We start from the raw sequence: 24,462 nt of genomic DNA, 5'->3' as shown, positions 1-24,462 counted from the left end.
GCTCCCACATTCACCAAAGCTAAGACTTGTGAAGCTAGCACTTCAAAAATCAAGAAGGGTCCTCTTGATAAATGCCATTATTGTAATGGTATGGGACATTGGAAAAGAAATTGTTCCAAATATCTTGGTGATATTAAGGCTGGAAAGATTACTCCAGTAGGTAAATGACTATCCTTTCTTTTATGTTTCTAATTCAACTATGGTATTGTGATACAAAGTTGTGATAATGTATCTCCCTTTTTAATGTAAATAGGGCCTCCACCAAGCAAAGACAAAGGAAAAGAAAAGCAAGCTTAAGAAACCATCAAGAAGCTAGGAATAGCTTTCATGGAGCTTCGCTTTTTATTGTCTTATTTTATTCATGTTTTGAATTTTAGAACCTTAAGTTTCCGTGTTCGACATGGAAAGGTATTTTGGATAATGGGTTGTATTTTGGATAATGGTGACTTGGTTTGCAACCCAAGTCACCCGTTTTATCATTTTATCCTTTTGTTCTAAAATTCATGTTTAAATGCTTGTTCTTAGAAACATATAACTTAAAGTGATCTAATAGAAAAATATAATGACGGGTTTCATTATATGTCCAGATGCTTAAGGCTTGTGTATGATCATTTATAAAGTGATTTTGAGTCTATGAACTCTATCAAAAGAATGTCAATCACCAAGTACAATTACGAAATCTATAACTATTAGTCTATCTATGAGATAGTTATCCTTATACTTCAACATCATTTAATATTTGTGTCTTATATGCTATCTTTGAAATCTCTAGTGTATTTATTCTTAAGATAGAGTGGGAGAAAAATGAGAACACAAACTCACACCAGGATAAGATTGTGTAAATGAGATCTACGCAAGAGAGAATGATTTGAATGAAGGTATATCTATTTACATAGTATACCAAATAGATGAGATCTATGGTCTCAAGTAAGTTCTATATGAAAAAAGAGACCAAGTGAAGTAATCGAAAGAACATATTCTTAAGATAACTACACGAGGAGACCAAAAGAAAGTTTTGGAACAAAATGACTAATGTAAAGTCTTAACAAGAGTTTTGACTAAGCTATGAAAATTTTGACCAATAGTTTCAACCTTGAGATTTACTTAAGAGCCTAAATGAATTAAAGTAACATACTAGTTATGATCGAATTGCAAAGATTGATATACCGATATCTTCAATAGCCAAGTTTTAACCACGCAGATGTCATTACTTAACCTCATTATGAAATGGTTAAACCTCCTTCCGAAAGGGTATTTCGAAGGACGTGTTCTAGATATTATTTATATTTGAATAATGACATTTGCTACACATCATTATGACATGTGTGAGTTAGAGATTAAAATCTCTGTTAATAAGGTTAAGATAATGACCACTTCAAAATAAGTATTTTGAAAGGATATGATGGGAACATATATGGTTTTATCTTAATAACTTGGCAATGCAATTTATATTTCAATTCTTGAAAAGTTTCGATTGAGAAGTCAATTTTGAAATATGTGGAATTGAGTGGGAGTTAGGAAATTATCATGTGAAGACATGGAATTTAGTGGGAGCTATCATCCTTTGAATGTTTACAACTCACCACTCATTGAAGAATGACGAGCTAATACCTTCCTTCATAGAGGAAGATTTGAGTTTTCAATTCTGGATGAAAATGAACTATGATGAATCCAATTACATCAAGGGATGTTGGATAAGTATTGGGAGATACACATCGAATCAACAAGAAACATAGGTTATTCATCTAAATGAAATGGAATTGCCATTAGCAGTCATGGTCGTTCCTTGAACCTAAATATAGTTGATGACATGATTAAAAGTTACTAATGTTTCCGCCATTAGAATAATCATGCACATGTCCAATGGTGAATCATATGCATAAGAGCATGATGATTCATTGGTAAGCCACAATAGAAACGTCATGAATTCTCAAGTAGAATCCGATGAGCGATTTTGGTGTTTGACGGAATGCTCTATTGCGTGTCAAGAGGTTGCACATATTATAGAAAATCCGAGCACATGCAAGGATTTATGAGAATCCTTAACCTTTCAAGCTAGAAAGAGAAATAAGAAGTTTTGGAAAGATACTTAGTTAGAGAATAAGTTGCTCAAGACTAATCTTTCCTAATATGCTAGGACTTGTAAGAAGTTCTAGGCTAATCACCTTGACAAATTGTTGCAAGACTCTACAAAACATATACCTAGTGCATTGTGTGTGGATGGAGTACTTGATCAGTACAAGTTATTTCATTCACCACAAATTCGTTCGTTATGTGATAATCAACAAGGAAGTTCTTTCAAGTTAAAGAACCGAAACCAAGGTCGGGAACCTTGAATTGTACTTGGTAAGGTTCATGCTATGAGAAGAACATGAATGTAAAGGAAAATGCAAGTGTAAGAAGTTTGAACACATGGACACATGACATGTTAAACTTCTATTGCAATCAATAAGTGTTTACACTTACGATATACATCACAAGGTTGTAATATGATATTGACTACCCGAGTGTGATGTCGACATTTGTCGTTTGAGTTATTATTAACTCACCTTATACTTTGTTACATCCAAACGGGTTGTGGAGACAATTAAACCCCGTTAAAGTGAACATGGATTAACATTGTATTTGCCCATAGTTACTTACATAAGGTGACGTCTCGAAGTGACTAGAGTGTGATGCGATTGATGGCAAGTTCAAGTGCCATAGAGTTATGTGAGATGACTAGTCGATCACATAGGCAAACTGTTAGGAACATTTTGTCGGGCCTAATGACCGCTTATAGAGTTCTGGCAAATTTATATAGCCTGGTCGTGGCGAGAGCTGCTATAGTATTGAAATGTGTCGATTCTTTTGACTAAAGACTATTCGCCTAAGATGGCACAGTTTCAGATTAACTTTGATTTGTGTTACTACGACCTTCGTAAATGGGGTCAAATGGGCATATTTTGGGTTATGATGGTTGTGACTAGTCGAAGGGAATGAGTGCGATAGGAATTGTCCACCCCTAGTAAGGGTTATAACAATATCTCAGGGCCACTCGAGGAGTAATGAACTGGAAATGCGTGGCCACGCTCGGAAGGTATCTATGATAGATAAATCCGGTCAATCGATCGAGGAAACCACTCTCGATATGATCACTTGCAAGTACGGCCTGAAAGACGCCTTGCATTGAGTGGGAGATAGTAATAGGACAAGAGAATTGGTGACGCACACTTGTCGAGGACAAGTGGGAGATTGTTGGAATATATGTCCTCCGACAATAATGCGATCACGACTGTTGATCATGATGATCACATGTTTAAATCTCATTATAAAGAATACAATTGGGAAGTAATTTTTACTGTCAACTGATCAACATATATCAGTAATGATTGGCTGACTAGAGTTTGACATTACTGTCGTGCGACGGTGGTGATCAGTTGATCCCCTAGGTCATACCTATTAGGGCAACACTCTTAATTGATCATTTAATTAATCGTATAACGTTACGAGTTAATTAAATTACTTGAAAAATTGACGGACGATTTTGGAAGTAAAATTTACGTATCTCATTGAAATTTGATTAAATGAGATACGGTCTGAGTAATTGAATTGTATCATTACTCAGATGAAATTATTGTTTAAAGAAACAACTAAAATTGAATGAATTATTATAAATACAATTTATTGTGATTTGTAAATTGGTAAAATATTTTGGTACAAGTAATTATGAATTACTAAGTCAATTTTTGTATATAACGTATCTTTATTAATACGTTGATTTTTAATATGTTAAAAATACATAACAAATTTATGTTACATATGACATGTGACATAAGATAAAATTGACAAAAATAAAATGGATTCCATTTTATGTATGTACCGAAATTAAGGGGAAGAATTAGGCTAATATTGTGTTGTTTAAATTAGTGGAAAACATAATCATTCACTAATAGCCTAGCCATGCAACCCTAGTTTGCATTGTGAAGATAAACAAAGGCATGCATTGGCTCCCCTCCACACCTCCTACCCGGTTTTACCACAAGAAAAGGCAAAGGGTTTTTGTCTTATATTTTTGATATACACTACATGCATGAGTGTGGATTATTCATTCATTCTAATTCATCTAAAATTAAGATTTTTAGAAAGATAAAAATACTTCCTCTTCTCTCCTCTCTCAACCGGTTTTGGGAGATTAAAAACCAAATTATTTTGGGTCAATTTTTTTCTACAAATTAATATTGTACTAGTATTTATAATATTAATTTTAATTAAGAGTGAGCTTTGGGTATAAATCCTTGGGAGAGATCCTACACTTGGGTCTTTGTTCATCCAAAAGGAAAGCTCAAGAACAAGAGAGAAAGGTGATCTCTCTTGTGTCCATTTGAACCGAAAATCCAATGTAAGAATGGATGTTTCTTCCTTATTTTGTTTATTTGTTTGCATGCATAAGATCATTAGTTAATTTTATGACAAATTAAATTAAAACATATATGAATATGTAAGTATATAGATCTACTTTTCCTTCAGTCTTGTCCTACCCTAAGCATAATATCGTTTCAGTTGGTCGAGGTTAGTTAGATTAGCAAATTCATTCCCATCTAGGTCTGTGATCCTAACCGCACCCCCCGAGAGTATGGACTTGACTAAGAATGGTCCGGCCCAGTTGGGTTTGAACTTTCCTCGTGGATCGACGGGTAGAAGAGCTCTAACTGATTTGAGGACTAAGTCTCCTTCTTTGATGATTCGGGGCTTAACCCTTTTGTTGAAGGCTCGTTTGATACGTGTCTGATATGTTTGCACGTTATGCAATGCGATCAATCTTCGTTCATCCAAGAGGACGAGTTCTTCATATCTATCTCTCTTCCAATCAGCTTCTGGAATTTTGCTTTCGAGCAGAATGCGTAAGGACGGGATTTCTAGCTCAACTGGTTGTATAGCTTTCATGCCGTAAGTTAAATAGAAAGGAGTAGCCCCAGTGGGCGTCCTAACTGATGTGCGATAACCCCATAATGCGAACGGTATCTTAATGGGCCAATCGCGATAATTGTCGATCATTTTCTTGAGGATTGTGACGACATTCTTGTTAGCTGCCTCTACCCTGCCATTAGTTTATGGTCTGTATGGCGAGGAATGGTGGTGTTTGATTTTTTACTTGGCTAGCCATTATTCAGTCTCAGCCTGGAAATGTGATCCATTGTCACTGATGATCTCATGTGGGCAACCATATAGACAGATGATATTGGTTTGTATGAACTTTGCCACGTTTTTGTCTGTGAGACTAGTGTAAGATGCCGCTTCGACCCATTTAGTAAAATAGTCGATGGCTACCAAGATGAAACAGTGGCCTCCTGTTCCGTCTGGAGTATCTTTCCGATAATGTCGATTCCTCAAGTAGAAAATGGCCAAGGAGATGTCATGGTGTAGAGTAGTGAAGGAGGGACATGTTGCACATTCCCGAAGATTTGGCAGTTATGGCAATGTCTGATATACTTGATGCACTCGGATTCCATCGTGGTCCAGTAATATCCCAGACGCGTGATTTTCTTTGCCATCATTGGCCCACTCATGTGAGGGCCACACTCTCCATCATGAACTTCTTCCATCACTTTTCGTGCCTGTGAATGATCAAGGCAATGTAAGACTACACCAAGACGTGTTCTTTTGTATAATTCTCCTTGCATGAGGAGATATTGAGAGGCTAGTAGGTGTATGGCATGTTGTCCTCTCTTATCCATATCTGGCGGATATGTACCATTGAGCTTGAAGTTTAGAATGGCTTGAAACCAAGATTCCCCTGGGTTTTCCTCCTCATCTGTAATTTGGTGTACATAGGCTGGTTCTGATTGTCGTTCGATGCATAAAGGCATTTCTACCATGTCGTCTGGCATGTTAATCAGATATGCAAGTTTTGCAAGAGCATCTGCAAACTGATTTTCTTCACGAGGCAGGTGTAGATAAGTGACCTGATCGAAGAATTGAGCAACTTGATCTATCCTAGCCTGATAGGGTGCTAGACTTTCACTTCGAATTTTCCAAGATCTAGTAATTTGGTTGATGATCAAGGATGAGTCTCCGTGAACTCAAAGATTTTTGATGCCTAAACTTACTGCTGCTTGTAGCCCTATGAGGCAAGCTTCATATTCTGCTGTGTTATTTGTCACTTCGAAGTCGAGTTTGACAGAGATTGGCGTATGCTCACCTTCAGGAGAAATGAGCAATACTCTTATTCCAAATCCTCTTAGATTCGATGCTCCATCAAAATAAATGTCGCAAGAATCTACGTTGGTTTGTAGTATATCCTCGTCTGGAAATGACCATGTGTCTACTGCTTGGGTGTCGTTGATGGGATTATCTGCGAAGAACTCGGCAACGGCACGCCCCTTTATAACCTTCAGAGGTACATATTTGAGAACGAACTCTGAGAGCTTTAAGGTCCATCTTGCCAAGCGTCCGTTGAGGACGGGGTTTTTGAAGAGGTATTTGACATGATCCATTTTGGAATACACCTTGACAGAGTAACTAAGCATGTAGTGGCGTAGTTTCTTAGTTGCTCACATAAGAGTGAGGCATGTCTTTTCGAGAGGTGTGTACTTGCATTCATACTCCAATAACTTCTTACTAAAGTAGTATATAGCTCTTTTTTCTTTTCCTACAGTTTGTGCTAGCATAGCTCCCATGGCTGTTTCAGTTACTGTGAGATATAAACCAAGAGGTTGATCTCGTTGAGGAGGTATGAGCACTGGTGGCTTGGTTAGTATCTCCTTGATTCTGTCAAACGCCTTTTGACAGTCATTGTCCCATATGGTGTGATCTATTTTCTTGAGCTTTTTGAAAATGGGTTCGCAGATCATAATAAGTTTCGATATGAATCGACTTATATATTGCACCTTGCCTAAAAATCCCCTAACCTCCTTCTCTGTTTGAAGTTGTGGCATTTCAATTAGAGCTTTGAGTTTGGATGGATCGATTTGTATTCCTCTTTGACTGACGACATATCCCAGAAGTTTGCCTGATGTTACCTCGAATGCACACTTCTGAGGATTGAGCCTCATGTTATATTTTCGCAATCTCAGGAAGAACTTACGAAGGTTGTCAATGTGCCCCTTCCTATCCTTGGACTTGACAATCATATCATCGACATACACTTCTACCTCTTTGTGCATCATGTCATGTAGCAATGTGGTCGCAGTTCGTTGATAAGTAACTCCAGCATTGATTAGCCCGAATGGCATAACAGTATAGCAATAGGTGCCCCATTGAGTGACAAAGGCAGTCTTATGCATTCTTCTATGGTCATCTTGATCTGATTATATCCTGCATATCAGTCCATGAAGGACAACAACGCGTGGTCTGCTGTATTATCTACCAATATGTCGATGTGTGGTAGAGGGAAATCGTCTTTGGAACTTGCTTTGTTTAAGTCTCGGAAATCAACACAAACTCGGATTCGCCCATCCTTTTTGGGCACAGGTACTATGTTAGCCACCCAGTCTGAATACTCGGAAACTTTGATAAACCCGGCTTTGAATTGTTTATCGACTTCTTCTTTGATTTTAAGAGCCCATTCTGTCCTCATTCGACGGAGTTTCTGCTTTACTGGTTTGAAACCTGGTTTGATTGGAATTCTATGTTCTGCAATATTCCTATCGATCCCTGGCATGTCTTTGTAGGACCAAGCGAAAACGTCTTTGAACTCATGTAGGAGGTCTATGAAACTGGCCCTTTCGGTTGGGCTTAAGGTCGTCCCTATCCTAAGTTCTTGGGGTTCTAGTTCGGTTCCTACGTTGATGGGTTCAGTGTTCTCTATAACGGGTGCCTCTTCCCCCTCTTGTAATATTTATTTAGCTATGTAGGGATGTAATTAGATTGAGTCTGGGTCAGGATCATCCTCATTATCATCGTAAATAGAATTGCATTCAGAATAACACAAAGAGTAAACAGAATCTGATTTATTCGTATTAAATTTTAAAAAGAGTTGAAACAAAGAAGCCATCTGTTCTGTAGTCAGTGGCAGTAAAGGGACAACTGCTGGGACATTTCCCAAGCTACTGTTACTACTTGACGCTATGCTAGGAGAAACAAGGGGATTGGGAGTGACGACAGGAGGAGACTCTCTAGGGACTTCTCTAGACTCAGACTCTGATTCCGACTCCGACTCCGACTCTGACTCGAATTCGTTGTCTTCGGGTTCTCCTTTGAACATCTCTCCTTCTCCAGTGGTGACCTTGAAGAGCTTTCCTAGGTTATTTGTCCAATTGATCGACTTTCTCCATCCTTTTTGCTGGTTTAAACTGGTTTTGGTGATTAACGTTGTAGGATTGAAGTGGTCATCCTGAAGTATCATGGTAATGATCTCGTCCTGTGCAGCTCTAACAAATCGGTCCTCTCCAAACAGAAGACTGACAGCTTGTTCGTCTAAGCAAGGTGCTTGACGAGTCTTGACGGTAGGAACCGTTTCTGAAGGAATGAAGTAGCAATCGTGAAAGATCTCGATTCCAGCTAGTTGCGTTCCTTTATAGTGCCAAGGTTCAGGAAACCCATGAATGTATTCCTGACTCCCTTCTCTAACAAAGTATCCCTTTAGGGTGGGGAGATAGGGTCGTATTTGGATTCCCATGTTCTTACGGTTTTGAAACTGAGTGAGCTTTTCTAGAGCTTCTTTTTTCGTGGGTTTGTATCCCAACCCTAATGGTATCTTTTGAGAGTTTCCTTCTTTGTAAGGTGAAAAGGTATTCTTTTGGGCAGGATTCAGTGGCATTCCCGGGAAGTATCCCTGAGACTTGAGTATGTGGTTGACCACTAAATTGGAGTATGGATCGAAGTATAGAGGTGCCAGTTCACTTTCTATAAGGTTTATGCTATGGAAGCCCCCAAGCTCATATACTGGATCTGTGGCTACTTGGTTGCTTGACATCTTCTCTATCACTGCCTTGATAGGTGACGAAGTGATCGTCACTAATTTGCCATCTAGTGGGATCTTGATTTTCTGGTGCAAGGTGGATGCTACTGCTTTGGAAGCGTGAATCCAAGGCCTTCCCAGAAGTATGTTGAATGATGCTTTGATTTCCACTATTTGAAAGTTAACCTTTCGTTCAATTGGTCCTGTAGCTATGGTGAGATTGACTTTTCCTACCACTTTACGTCGTGTTTCATCGTATGCTCGAACACATTGGTTGGTAGAAGTCCAATCTAATTCTTTTATGCCCAATTTATAGGCTCTTTTCAATGGTATGACATTGACTACAGAGCCATCATCTACCAAAGTCATTGGCACATTTTTCTTTAAGCATATGACGGTGATGTATAGAGCTAGGGTGTGACTGGCGCCGAAGAGAGGCAAACCCTCATCTGAAAAAGTAACTGGGTTACTTAGCTTAGTTGACTCTTGGAAGACCAAGTTGACTACGTCGTCAGGCGTAGAGTTGTGTGCTACATTTAATTTGGCCAAAGCTTGCAATAAAGCTTGGCGATGAGGAAATGAACTTGCCACTAGTTGCCAGACTGAAAGATCAGCCTTTGTCTTCTGTAGTTGTTTTAGCAAGTGGTCAGTAGATGTATCTTTGCCATCATTTGATGTGATGACGTTGATGTTAGTAATTAGACCACTAGCTATAGGACCATTTTGATAAATGTTCTGATATGGGCGCCCTGAACGAATAAGGTGGTCTATATCTTGGTCTTCACTACCTTTGACTATGTCCTCACTAATCTTGACTAGGTAGTGCTCAGTGAGGTATTCATCTTTATCGTCGTCGGCCCATATTCCGTTGACGGTAGCGAGCTCTCTTAATCTGATGATCTCAACTTCTAAATTGATTGTTTGGTCGACTAGACTGAAAACTACGGTGACTACCTCTTGCATTGTAGAATTTGGAGATAGATTTAGTGGCACACTCTCCCTGGGTATGGTGCTTGGACTGCGGAGGGATGCTACTACATCTTCCAGTTCTAAAACTTGCCTATTCACACTCTTTGCCCATGCAATAAAGTCGGCGATGGTAGAAGAAATGGTGGAATAACTCCCTCATCTTCTAACGCATGGATCTCATCTTCGATTGGAGAAATGAGGTGTGAACAATCTAAGGTAGATTCTTCATTTGTAATCATCAGAACTCCAAGAATATTCTGAGTATTGTTAGGCTTGCCTCCAGGAGGTATGGGTAGGCGACCATCTTCGATCATATCTTGAAGGACATGCTTTAGCTTGTAACACTTCTCTATATCGTGTCTCTTACCTCTATGATATTCGCAGTACGAATTTTTGTCCCAGAACTTAGACTTCTTTTTTGGGTCAGGTGTAGGCCCTATGGGTTGGAGCTTACCCTGTTTCATCAACCTTTTCAGAGCATTGGAGTATGTGTCGCCAATGTTTGTGAACTTTCTTTATGGGTTATTATTTTTGGATGATTCGAGAAGGTTAACCTCATCAGTCTTGCTAGTAGAGCCATAAGAACGACTCGTTGAACCTTGATATCCACGACCCACCGTTTTGGACAAGAGCCCTTTACGGATATCATCTTCAATTCTAGTCCCTAGCACAGTTAAATCCTTGAAGGTCTTAATGTTTTGGTACCTCAAGTGGTTTCCATAAATGGGTCTTAAGTTATCCACAAACTTTTCCACAAGGGTAGCTTCATCTGGACGCTCAACAAGTTGTGTGCTAGTCCTCCTCCACCTACTTAGGAAGTCAGTGAAGCCTTCTTTCTCATTTTGGGTAAGAACCTCTAAAGTGCGCATGTTGACTTGGATTTCAGCATTATCCGCGTATTGTTTAGCGAACTCGATTGCGGCATCATCCCAGGTGGCAATCTTCTTGTGCTCCAAAGAGTAGAACCATTGTTTAGGAATGGTGTCGAGATATGAAGGAAAGATCCTTAAGAACATCTCAGGTTGATGCCTTTGATAGACATGTAGTCTTTGAAAGCACGAATGTGGTTTAAAGGGTTCTCATGTCCCTTGAACTTTGGGATATCAGTCATATTGAAATTGGTTGGCAATTTGGTGTTCACGGCCTCATACTTACGATTGTCCTCCCTATAAATGTCATCTCCTTTGAGGTACATTAGTTGCTCCTCCAAGTATTGGAGTCGCTTCTCAACTTTAGTAGGACCTATTGGAGGGTTGATTTCTTTTTGTCCAACAAAAGGTGGGAGGTTATCATGCACAAATTCGCTAGGAATATCATCTTCTGCAGGAGGGAGTCTAGTCTCTACAGCAACAATTCGGCCTTCAATTGTGTTGAGGCGATCATAAACTTGGCCTTGGCTTGTTTGGAGACGAGCGAGCGCAGCTAGGATTTGACCATTACCATTTGGGGGTTGACCACTAGCACTTGTTGTACTAGTTTCAGGCATCTTGGAAACTGGATAAGAGATCGACGACGAATCAAAACACGATCGACCACCCTAGCACACTTACTCAAAGAAAAAAAGACTCGACTTGTGAAGTGGGAGTGTGCCACTTGTGTCAAGTGTGGTTTTGAAAATGACAAAAGTTTGGAATGTTTGTCCTAGTCAACTGTAGTGTAGTTGCAGGAGTATTGACTCAAAGTGGGGTTTTGAAATAGGTTTTGAGGCTCGAATTTTGACTCGACATTTGGACAGAGTTTTGACTCATTATGCGCTAATTTGGGCCATTTTTCGAAAATATTTATATTTTGAAAAGGTTTTTATTTTACAAAATTTTGTCATGGTTTTGTTTATAAAATGGTGATCACGTATAAAACAAGCATTCATACGGGCATTATAACGGTATGCTGAGTGCATTTAAAGGGTTTTGGTTTAAAAGGTGGGTTGCCATACCGAGCAATCAAACCCGGGTCTGTGGAGAGGTCCGTGCCAAACATGAGTAAGGTCGGTTCCTACTCCATTTCCTCGAGTAGTGAAAGCCCTTGATACAAACACGAGTAAGCATCATGGTATGGTTGACGTCAATCGCTATCCATCCTTAGGCCCAGATAAGAATTTGGACCGTCCAGATGGGACGATTGGTCTAATGGGTTGGGTTGGGCCTAGGAAGGCCGAATAAAACGATCTAAGAAGATCGAGTAATGAAAATCGACAACTGTCTCAAATAAACTATTCCCTAACCTTGTTCAAGTTTCACCCTTGGCAACACGTAAGTGTATTACTCCCCAGCAGAGTCGTCAAACTGTGGACACAGGGGGCCCACGGGGGCGCTTGGGAAACAAGCGTTTGCATTTGTGGAGTTGCCACCAATTTATTGTGGAAAATTGGAAACCGTTCGAATACTTCGCGTAATGTCAAGACACAAAGTAGTGACATAGACACCAAGAACTCGTTACCCTTAGCATTCTATGTCTAGAATGACTCTCGTGGATGCCAATGAACACGGATGTTCACAAAGATCTGGAGTAAGGGGTGAGGGTACGTATTAGGAAGTCCTTTTACTGAACACCTAATCCCGCCTGCCTCGATAGCGGCTTCTACTAATGATTAGGGAAGTTATTCATACTCGATATGTTGTCGATTATATGCATGCAATGCAACAAACAATAGATTAATCATAGCATGTGAATTAACTAAGTCGGTTGACAAATAATTTAGCACTCATTAATGTCGAAGTAGTGTTTAGATTAATTACATGTGAAAACAAGCAAATAAATAAATCATACAAAATAATAAATAAATTGCGATAATTAAAATTACAATAATTACAACGATTAAATTGATTTACGTCAAAAATATATTTAAGATGGATATTTGAAACAAAAAACAAAAGAAAATAAACTAGGTTAAAACGAACAGATTAGGGGTAATAATAGGATTAATAGCCGATTAATACATAATTAACGAATTAGGTCAAAGAAAGAACGGAAGTTTAGAGACAGAGCTCAACCCGGAACAGGCGCAACAATGCTGCATCTCTTGGTAGAGGCGCAGTGGTCACTGCGTCTGTTCCTGAGGTGAGTTCTGGCTGTGAAGTCAGAACTGCGATTGTTAATGTTCGGTGGTGGATTTAATGATTGATTATTGATATTTGACTCGGATGAAAGTGATTTAGCAGGTTATTTACATGTGAATGGGTCGTAAAAGCGATAACGAACAACTTAAAACTAACTAGAATGAATTAAGACGGATTAAAACGAATTATGAGCGAATTATAAATAATTAGGCCAAACTATTATAAATTAATTAGGTTTATTTAGGTCAAAATATTAAGAAGGTTGTGATAAACAGATGAAAATATATACAAAAGTCGAATTTCTAGAGGTTTGATATGAACAAATCGAATCTCCAAAAACCGGGTTTGATTTTAATGACGAAAACCCGCAAATATTGATTATTAGGGATTTAAGTTGAAATTTAAAGGTGATAAATTATTAAGAACAATGGATTATAATTATTTTATACGAATCAAAGAAAGAACATAAGAAAGAAAAACGAAAGGAGACGAATTAACAGAGGATGGAGGAATAAGAAGAAAAGCAGGAACTGCGGCAACCTCAGGAAGAGGCGCAGCAGATGCTGCAACTCTTCCAAGAGGCGCAGCAGTTGTTGCGTTTCTTCTCGACGTCTGTCTTCTGTTAATCCGTAAAAATAGGTTTGATAAAAGGTTTTATAAATCGGTTTTAAGCATATTTTTGACGTAAACCTTACATTAATTGATACAATAATAAAATACAATAATAAAATATGGGATTTACACCCTCAGATTTACATGTTTGACGAAACGAGATTAACTAAGTTAACGATTAGTGATTGCTCGACTCGAATGTATGATGAAAGTGCCCTCGTTAGAGGATTTAGCTTAAATTGATTGATTAATTGAGGTGGAGTTGGTCAAATTGGTCGGTCATGCAACGTGACTGGTACTCAGAAGGATCCGAGCGTACGTGGTCGATAGATCAAGCACGTAGATGTCAATAAGCTTAAAGCACGGTCTTAGAATGCAAAGGGAGAAGATAAGGGCGGACACTCGCGTGAGAAATATGAGGAACGAAGGTCCCTATTTATACTAATCACACGGAGGAATTATGGTATGAGTGAAACTTTGGAAACAAATCTCGAAAAGATCTGAAAATACGCAGAAAAGGGCTGGGGAAGAGGCGCAACAGCCACAGCGACTCTTGGAAGAGGCGCAACAGGTGCTACGTCCTTTCCCCAGAGGTTTCCTCCTGCGGAAGAAAGATTTACGCTTTTCTTTTATGGAATTGCTGGAGATCTTGACTTCCTTATTCTTTAAAACATGATTTTCGGGAAATATTATACCAAAAGATAAAAAATTGATTTTATGGAATAAATATCTGGAACATTCTAGAACATTCTGACTCAGTATTTTAAAACAGTTTATTAGAAAACGAAGCGATTTTTGAACTGGACTCCAAATGATCTCTAATTACTGTCAAAACGACCGTAATGGCATGTAGATGACGACCAAGGGGTAGACACAAGTATTTGAGCTATCACTTGACGATAAACTTACGAACTGTCATAAATCATTCCGTATACCACACATGCGGCCCAATCATCACCGGGTGGTTTGCGGGAGGTGCTGAAATGAGGTATCTACACCATGGCTTCGGTAAATCTCTTTATTTCCCCCTCATTTTTCTTGTCAAAAATTTCATGCTTTTCTAACTTGGTTAATGATTAATTGTTTCAAACTCTAGAGGTGTCCTTGTAAAAATTAAGGACTATTTTTCCACCCTTAGCAACATCAAGGTGATGATAAATTTATTGTTCCCACTTTGAAAATCCAAAATGACAATTAGGATTCATGCATTGCATCCTTTCCTTGTGCATGAATTCCCCCTATTTTTACACTAGAAATAGTGTCTTACTTGGTTTGGGGAAGTTCAAACACAAGGGATACGAGTTAATTCAAATTAGCTCTCCGAACAATTGAAAGCATGAATCATATAGAATAGATTAGAATGCATCACTTATGTATATATATCATATAGCTTGCAGATTAGTGTAGAAATCATGCATATTCATTTAGCTTGCATTGCATAATTTCCTATCGTTTTGGCCATTGAGGACAATGCCCATACTATTGTGGGGATGGAAAATTCTAACTTAACTTTTAAAATCAAAAATAATATAAATTAAAAAATTAAAAAAACCATAAAAATTTGAAAACTTTAAAAATCCAAAAACATGTCCTTTCCTTTGTAGTATAGAATTGTATATTGTATATACTTGTGTTTGTTTGTCCTCTTATCACATTGGATCGACTACGCCACATCCGAGGCACGAGGAATATGAAGACCGCATGGTATGATCTTTCCAATTTCCTTTTTCCTCTCTATGTTAATAACTATGTGGCTTTATTTTGATTGATGCGATACAAACCAATGTGATCTAAAGAGTTGCATGTAGTTTATATGGCATATTAGTTGCTAAAAGCATATGCATTAGGTTGTATAAATGTTAGTTGCATCATGGCATGTAATTGCATTTTAGAAAAATTTTGTAAAAATATCTATTTGGGAAACTTGACAAGTGTATATAAGGCCCTTGTAGATACGTTTTCTTCTTGAGACTTTGCTCATTAGAATACCTCTAAAACACCCTAGGATGTGTCATGGTAGTATCCTATGACCCATGGACTAAGGCCTAGTCAAGAGTACCTTGTGATGTGATGACTCCTTGGCTACCGTTTATTCCAAGGTGACCCTTGAAACCATGCAACCATCTTCCACTTCTATCATCATTTTTGTCAACAAAAAGAGAGTGGGCACAAAAATTATCAACTTGAGTTCAAGTACCAAAATGAAAAACAAGAAGTTTGAACAAATTTGCATCAAAGAAAAGAGGAGTACAAAAATAATAACTCCTATGCTTCAAATAAAAGCACCCTTGTTACAAATTGGGTGACTTTGAAAATGTTCAAAAAATGCAAATGTTGAAAATTACAAGCATCAAATTGCCAAACATCAAAGAAATGGCAAAGAAAATTGTTCTAAAAAATGTCAAATGCCACAAGAATTTGGGGGGAATAACAAAACTAAAAGCAAACTCCCTTTACGAAACTCAAAGTACATTGATCCTTTTTTCCATTGAACCCACTTTTGTGCATGGTAGAGAGGGGACGACCCTTCTTTTTATTTAGGCAAGAGGGGGGAATTCCGCGATCCTACAGTGTTTCTAACATCATAAGGAGTCTACTCTTGACGAAAGCATTTAGCAATTGAGGACGAAGGTACCTTAGCTTGACACAACTTGGAGGTAATTTATTTGTATCCTTCTAGGCTTAGTAACTTGAAGAAACCATATCTATAATAGAGTGTGTACCCTTAGATTGATTCCCTTCTAGATAATTTTCACCACTTAGATGAGGAAAGTGGCTATTATTTTGTAGATACATCCATTACCTTCTTTTGTGTGCTTAATGATTGGATGTATCGCCATTTTGGCAAGCCCCACCTTGTCTTGCAAGAAGGCATCTTACCTCATGGATGTCTTGTTGTGAGTTGAAGGGGCGGAGTGAGACCCGCTAATTGTCTCATATCGTCTATATTAGTAGGTTAGTTTAAATAAAGATCATAGTTTTAGTCACCTCTTTACTCGGGACGAGCAAAGGTTCGGTTTGGGGATGTTTGATGTGACTCATATTTGAGCACATTTAGTCCCCGAATTAACCTCGTTCCCATGCTTTCTACCATATATTAGGGTCATTTCTTATCTTTAGTTTCCCATTTTGCATATTCTTTGAGGTTTTGAGTCCTTGGTAGGAGAGGATCCCTAACCTTGCATTTATGAGGCGAAATGGAACTAAATGGATCGCATCCAATGACCAAGCATCAAAGAGAAGACCGACACTAGAAGCCTAAGTAGATAAATAAAGTGAAATGGACAATGATGAAGAGATCCTTGCATCCCCGACTCAATCCCCGCGGATTGATAAGGATCCAAACAAGAGAAGAACCCTGCCCAATGATCCGAGCGTCCCTGAGCATGATCCGAGCGCGCCAGAGCAATGATCCGAGCGTCCCGACTTCCAGGTTGAGCGGATCCTCTTACAGGACAACCCGTGCTTCAGGTGATTCGAGTGGATCCTGGTGGGAGTTGCAAGCATGATCTGCACATGTCCCTCGGGAGTTGCATTTCCTCAAGCTTCTCTTAGGGTCTTGATAGTCATTTAAGCCCTTAGTAACCCTAATCCTTGTACTTAATTTTAGTATAAATACCCCTTTGTACTACCTAGATTAGAATGAAGTTTTAATTAAGTTGTAATCTCATTTTAATCAACTCTTAATCCTCTCTTAATTTAGTTGTAATACACTTCCCAATATTAATCACATCTTAATCTTTCCTTAATTTCTCAATTGTTCTTAGCTTTATTTGGGTAATTAGAAGATTATTTGGGTTTATTTGGAGGATTGACAAACTTTCATGAATCATAAAGTACTACTATTATTCTTTTCTTTATTATTTGGATCATCTTCCTAGGTATAATTCCTTTTTACCCTTGTTTAATTATTGTTAATCACATCATTTATACATCATGTTTTGCTTTGTTAATATGATTGACAACCTTATTAGCATGTTTAACTTGATCATGAGTGAGTAGTTCTTTAGCTAGGGTTAATGGGGAATTAGGGGAAACAAATATGGGAATTAATCTATGCTTAATCTAATATATTTTCATAATTAATTTGCTTGCTTGTTGTGATTTCAACCTATGCACATGTTATGTTTGATGAAATGCGAGCCTATGAATCCTTGCATTCTTTACCCATCTCCTATCTTTTCAATAAGGCTTATAAGACATAAACCAACTCGAGCCTCATTAGACCATGCATAAGAGTTGAATAGGAAGAGACTAAGTCGACTTGTAGGTGTTGTACAGTCTAGACGACTCGACTTCGAGACCTAAATTCTCCTAGGGATTGTAAGATATACACTAACTCGATCTAATCACAACAATAAGTGCTTGCATCTATTTGAGAACATGTTTGTATAATCTATTCCCATGAATCCTCTATGAACCCATGACACCCTAGTGCTTTTAATCAATTGTTTACAATCTTTTTAATTGCTTTACTTAATTTACATTCATCTTGTTGATTAGTTTAGACCACATCTCATCTCAAACCCAATTTGTGACACCCTAAGACATAGCTACTTGGAATTGAAAATCCTACATCAATATCCGTCCCTTGGGATCCAACCTTTACTTACCTCTTTGCTAAGAGTAGTTTGTGAAGTTATAAATATTGTTTTGGTTGGTAGCTTTTGACGACGAGTTTTAGACCACACCAAATTTTACTCGTAAAGGACCAAAGTTACACTTATAAAGGACCAAAGTTACACTCAAAGAACCAAAGTTTAACTTGTAAAGTATTAAAGTTACACTCGTAAACCTTTAAATTTACACTCGTAGACCTTCAAATTTACACTTAAGATGATACATTTACACTCGTAAAGCATCAAATTTACACTCGTAACATGTTAAGATTATATAAATTCAAATTTCTATATAAAAAATTGCCTAAAAAATCAAATTTTATACTCTTAAAATATTTCATTTACACTTGTAATACATCAAAGTTACACTCGTAAAATGTTAAAATTATATAAATTCAAAATTTCCGTCACAAAAAATCAAATTTACACTCTTAAAATATTACATTTACACTCGTAAAACATCAAAGTTACACTCGTAAAATGTTGAAATTATATAAATTCAAATTTTCCTTCTCAAAAATTCAAAATTACACTCATTAAATGTTACATTTACACTCGTAAAACATCTAAGTTACACTCGTAAAATGTTAAAATTATATAAATTCAAATTTTTCGTCATAAAAAAATCAAAATTACACTCTTAAAATATTACATTTACACTCGTAAAATATTAAAATTGTATAAATTCAATTTTTTGCATATAAAACCGCCATAAAATCTGTCACAAAAAAAAATCAAAATTTCCGTCACAAAAAAAATCAAAGTTACACTCATAAAACTCATACAACATTACATTTACACTCATAAAATCTGAAACTTAAAACTGATTAATTAGGGGTTAGAGAGAGAAAGAAAATTTAATTAGTGTATAGAAAATTGATTAGTGGTAATTTTTTTTTTTTCAATCTCAACCATCCATTTCAATCCAACCATCCACATTTTTTTCCTTTTCTTTTTAATAGTCCTTAATTAGTTGCTCTCCATCGATCTCAACCATCCATTGAGTTCATCCAATGGCCCTTAGAGGGACTTAGGGACTTAATGGAAGATGTAGACTCATTATAACTCATCTCTCTCTCTCTCTCTCTCTCTCTCTCTCTCTCTCTCTCTCTCTCTCTCTCTCTCTCTCTCTCTCACAGTCTTTATAAGGGCATTTGGATGGAAGAGATGGAGGGATGAGATTACATCTCAATGGAGGGCCACAAATTGATCTCCCATAATTACCTCCCTAACTCAATTAATCACCCTTCTTAATCCTCCTCATTATCATAACCTCATCTCATCCATTTCATTCATTCACCCTGTTCAATTATTCACTCCCCTCTCCTCATTCATTCTCTCCCAACAAAAAAAAAACCCAAAAAATAAAAACCCAAAACCAAACAAATACTCTCTTCCTCCACAACAAATTAAAAAAAAAAACCCAAAAACCCAAAAAACAAAAAAAACAAAAAAAACCCAATAACAACCAAATCACTCGGTGCCACCACCACCAACTTCCAGCCACACGCCGCCACCCACCCTGCCACACCATATCCCTCCCTGCCGCGCCATCCCGACACCAAACACCACCACCGCACCTCGCCACCACCATCATCTCACAACCCGACAACACGCCATGATCCTACCGTCACACAAACCCACCACACACACCCGCTCCTGCCGCACTCGTCCACCTAACCACGACCAATGACCACCGCACTGAAGACACCACACACCCGACCGCAGATCTGCTTATTTTTTTTTTCATTATTTTTTCAGATCTATTAGTGGTGGTGTGGGGTGCGGCTGTGGGCAGCGGTTGTCGGGTGGGTTTGTGTGACGGTTCGTGATGGTCCTCGGTGTGGCAGGCGGGGAAGAAGAGGAAGGGGAGGAGTGCGGTGCGGTTGTCGGGTGGCAGACGGTTTTATTTTCTTAATAACTAACAAATTTGGTTTTTCAAGAGTTATTTTTTCATAATTTGGTTCTATTTGGTCCTCAGATCTCTATGTCGATGATGATGTAATGTTGTTGCTGCTTTCTTTTTCTTTCTTTTTTTATTTAAAGATTTGTTTATTCAGTACCATATTTTTAAATCTCGTCTTATATCTTATAACTTCATTGTTTAAACGAATTAATAAGACGAATTTTTAAGAAGAGATTTAAAATACTAAGTATTTAAATTTATAACTTTAGTGACATTTTGTGCAACTTCAATGGCCATTGTGTGTAACTTCAGATTTCGTATTTTATATCTTGTCTTATTATTTATTTTCTCAAATCTCGTCTTATTAATTCGTCTTGTCATTTATTTTTTTTATTTTTAATTTTGATTTGGTAGGTGTGTGATAAGTGGTGGTGATTGGGTTTTTTTTTATTTTTTTGGTTATTTTATTTATTCAGATCTAGTTTTCGGGTTTAAATTTTTAGATATACTTTCGTTTCTTTTTTTTTTGTTATTGGTTTTCGGATCTAGTTTTCTTCTTCTCAATTGTGTTTTTTTTAGAATTTTTTATTCGGATTTTTTTTTATTTTAGATCTAGTATTGGTTAGATTTACGGTTTTTTCTACTTTATAATTTTTGTTTACAATTTACATTTGTTAACTTTTTTTTTGTTGAATTTTCAAATCTATATGTGAATACAACTAAAGTTATACTATCTACTACTAAAGTTATACCCTTCAAACATTAAAGTTATAACCATCCATTTGTTAAATTTTTTTTTATTTCTTTGGTATGTGTTGTTGTGAGATGGTGATTTAGCCCCATAACTCTTTACAATTGTAAAATTAAGCCCCATAACTCTCAAATGGAGTAATTTAGCCCCATTACTTATACAAAAAGTTCAATTTGGCCCAAATTCAAATTCTCACCAAATTCTCCTCAAAATCTCAATAGCTAAACCTCAATTTCTACCCTAATCTAATCTTACCTTACTCAAAAGGTAATATATTCTTTTCTCAAAAAAAAAAAAGGTAATATATTCTTGTTATTATCATTTAAATCGTTTTATTTTGTTACTAAATTAGATTAATTAGAGAAATATTTATGTTCATTAGTTGGTATATCAATCCGTCTCATTGTAGACGGACACAAAATACAAGTGAGAGGGCAGGTGGGACACTATTTGTCTACAACTTTAGACGGAAAGCGTCCGTCTAAAGTGAGAATTTGTGTTGGTGTATTATATGGTTGTTCATATATAGACATGTCAGACATGGGAGTGTTTACTTATGGCTGCTACTACTTTGATTTTTTTTTTTGTTACAGAAGTTTGAAGAATGTATATCGTTTATGAAGAAACAACTATGTACGGAAAATGTAAAATTATAATACGTATATGGAGAGTACAAGTTTTTTTTTTTTATTATTTTAAGGAGAAATTGAGGAGATATTGATTTCAAAGGAGATATTAGATACAATTTGAATTGGGGCCAAATTTCACTTTATGTATAAGTATTGGGGCTAAATTACTCCTATTGAGAGTTATGTGACTTAATTTCACATTTTTTAAGAGTTATGGGGCTCAATCACCACTTCCCCGGTTTTTTATACTTTTAAATTTTTGTTGACAATTTACATTTGTTAATTTTTCAGATCTACTTTTGAATTTTTAATTTTTTCAAATCTTTATGTTAATTTTTTTCAAATCTTATTTTATTTATATATAATTGTTGATTTTATCTTAGATCTATTAAATATGAAGTATGCAAAAAATGGACTATACGACTAAAGTTACACTATTAACGACAAAAGTTATACAGTTCAAACATTAAAGTTATATAAACTTTAATGTCATTTTTCAAAGTTTTAGCTCTAATTCTTTAAAGGTGTAACTTTTATCATTAATGTCATTTTTCAAAGTTATACAATTTTGAGGTTACACAATTTTGGACTAGAGTTACACAATTTTGGAACAAAGTTATACAAAAAGGACTAAAGTTACACTATTTATGACTAAAGTTGTACTATTTACGACTAAAGTTATATCCTTTAAACATTAAAGTTACAATATTTAGGACAAAAATTATATCATTATGGATTAAAGTTATAAACTTAAAATATTAAATATCTTATTCTTCTCATTTCTTTTTTTTTTTTTGGACTAACAATTTTTTACTAAAGTTACATCCTTTTGTACTAAAGTTATACAAAGAAGACTAAAATTACAGTAGGACAATTTATATAAACTTGTCTTACAATTTAATAAAATTCACTCTCAAGAAATAAAGTTTTACCTATAAATTACAAAAGTTATACAAATTTGGACTAAAGTTATACAAATATGAACTAAAGTTACACAATATTGACTTAATATTATACAAATTAAATTTATATATTCAAAATCATGTAACTCTATTGATTTAAGAGTGTAACTTTAGTCCTTAATATTATAACTTCAGTTCTATAGTACATTTTATACATTATTTTGAGTTTATGTAATTCTAGTTTTTTGTGTGTGTAACTTTAATTCACTGATATTTGTGTGTGTAACTTTAATTCACTGATAGTGTAACTTTAGTCCATAATAGTGTAACTTTAGTCCTTTTTGTATGACCTTAATCCAAAATTGTGTAACTTTAGTCCAAAATCGTGTAACTTTAGTCCAAAATTGTATAACTTTAGTCCAAATATAAATTCAGATTTGAAACAAATACAATAACAAGATGAGATTGAAGTTGCACATATTATCATTGAAGTTGCACCTAATGCCACTGAAGTTATACATAATGTCAGTTAAGTTATACACCTTGCACATAATGCCATTGAAGTCAGTGAAGTTACACATAATGTGCATTGAAGTTGCACATAAAGTCATTGAAGTTGCACATAATGTCATTGAAGTTATACACATTGAAATTTGAGAAAATAAATAAATGCACATTGAAATTTAAATACTAAAACTCAAAAATTTATATAACAAGACGAGATTTGAAAATATATAAAACAAAAATAAAAAATAAGACGATATTTGAAATATAAAAATATAAATTATAATAACTTTAATATATCTAACATTAATATCAACAAATAGAAATAAAACGACCCAAAACAACAAATTTAATACAAAATTTGAAAAAAAAAATATGACGAAAAAAAAGGAACCACAATCTGAAAAAAAAAAAAAAAAAAAAGAAAAAAAAGTTGATTCGCGGTGGTAGTGGGACGGTGGGTGGTGTCGGGTGGGGTGTGGTGTATGATGAAGAGAGGTGTTTGATTTGCTTGGATTTTTGATTTTTTTTGGGTTTTTTATTTTTTTGGATTTTTTTTATTTGGATTTTTTGGTATTTTTTATTTATTTGGATTTTTTGGGTTTGAGAGAAGAGAGGAGTGAAATGTGTGAGATAAGAGAGAAATGGGTGGATGGCAAACAAATATATAGTAAATTAGTGATTAATTAGGGTGGATTAGTGAGATGTGTTATTTAGGCTTTTAATCACGTTTTGGTGGGTTGATCTCATCCCTCCATCTCCCTCCATCCAATGGCTCTCTATAAGACTTATAGGCTTATATATATGGAGGACTCACTTGATCTCTTCATATATATATATATATATATATATATATATATATATATATATATATATATATAGAGAGAGAGAGAGAGAGAGAGAGGCCGGATCCAGTGAGGCCGCTAATTATGGCGAGGCGGTCGGCCTCACCATATTCCTTCATGGACTGATTTTCAATGTTTATTGGGCTAGAAACTTAGGGTGATTCATAACTTTTCTTTTGGCCCAAATATTTTCTCACACACAAAAGCTCAAATACTTTACTCTATGTCTCTAAAATATAACAAACAAAATTCTTAAGCTACAGCTTGTGAGACTACTTGATTTATCTAAGCTTGGACCTGATTTTGTGAATCCTATGCATGTTTTTGTGAATCTTGGACCTTATTTTGCGAATCTAAGACTTGAATAGGTGACTTTAGACATACATTGGCAATGGTAATTATTATATAATAATCGTATATTTATATTTGTTCATCTATGTGGGTCTCGAACCCACACCTTGCGCAATAGCACAATGCTCTACCTTTTGAGCTAATAGATGATATTGTACCAAAATTAAATTATGTATCGACAAGTAACAAAGACATGAAAACATTAGTAAGTTCATGTACATGTGAAACATGACACATTGGCTCATACAAGTATTTCTTACTATGAAATTAACCAATTTAAGTCCTACCTTCACAAAATCAGGTCCAGGTTTCACAAAAACAAGTTTCACAAAATTAGGTCTAAAGTTCACATAATCATGTCTAGGTTTCACAAAATCAGATCTAGGTTTCACAAAATAAAATCCAGGTTTCACAAAATGAAGTTTCACAAAATCAAG

Source organism: Silene latifolia, chromosome 9 (assembly GCF_048544455.1).
Source record: "Silene latifolia isolate original U9 population chromosome 9, ASM4854445v1, whole genome shotgun sequence".
NCBI classification, from domain to species: domain Eukaryota; kingdom Viridiplantae; phylum Streptophyta; class Magnoliopsida; order Caryophyllales; family Caryophyllaceae; genus Silene; species Silene latifolia.
This window is presented reverse-complemented; position numbering follows the sequence as displayed.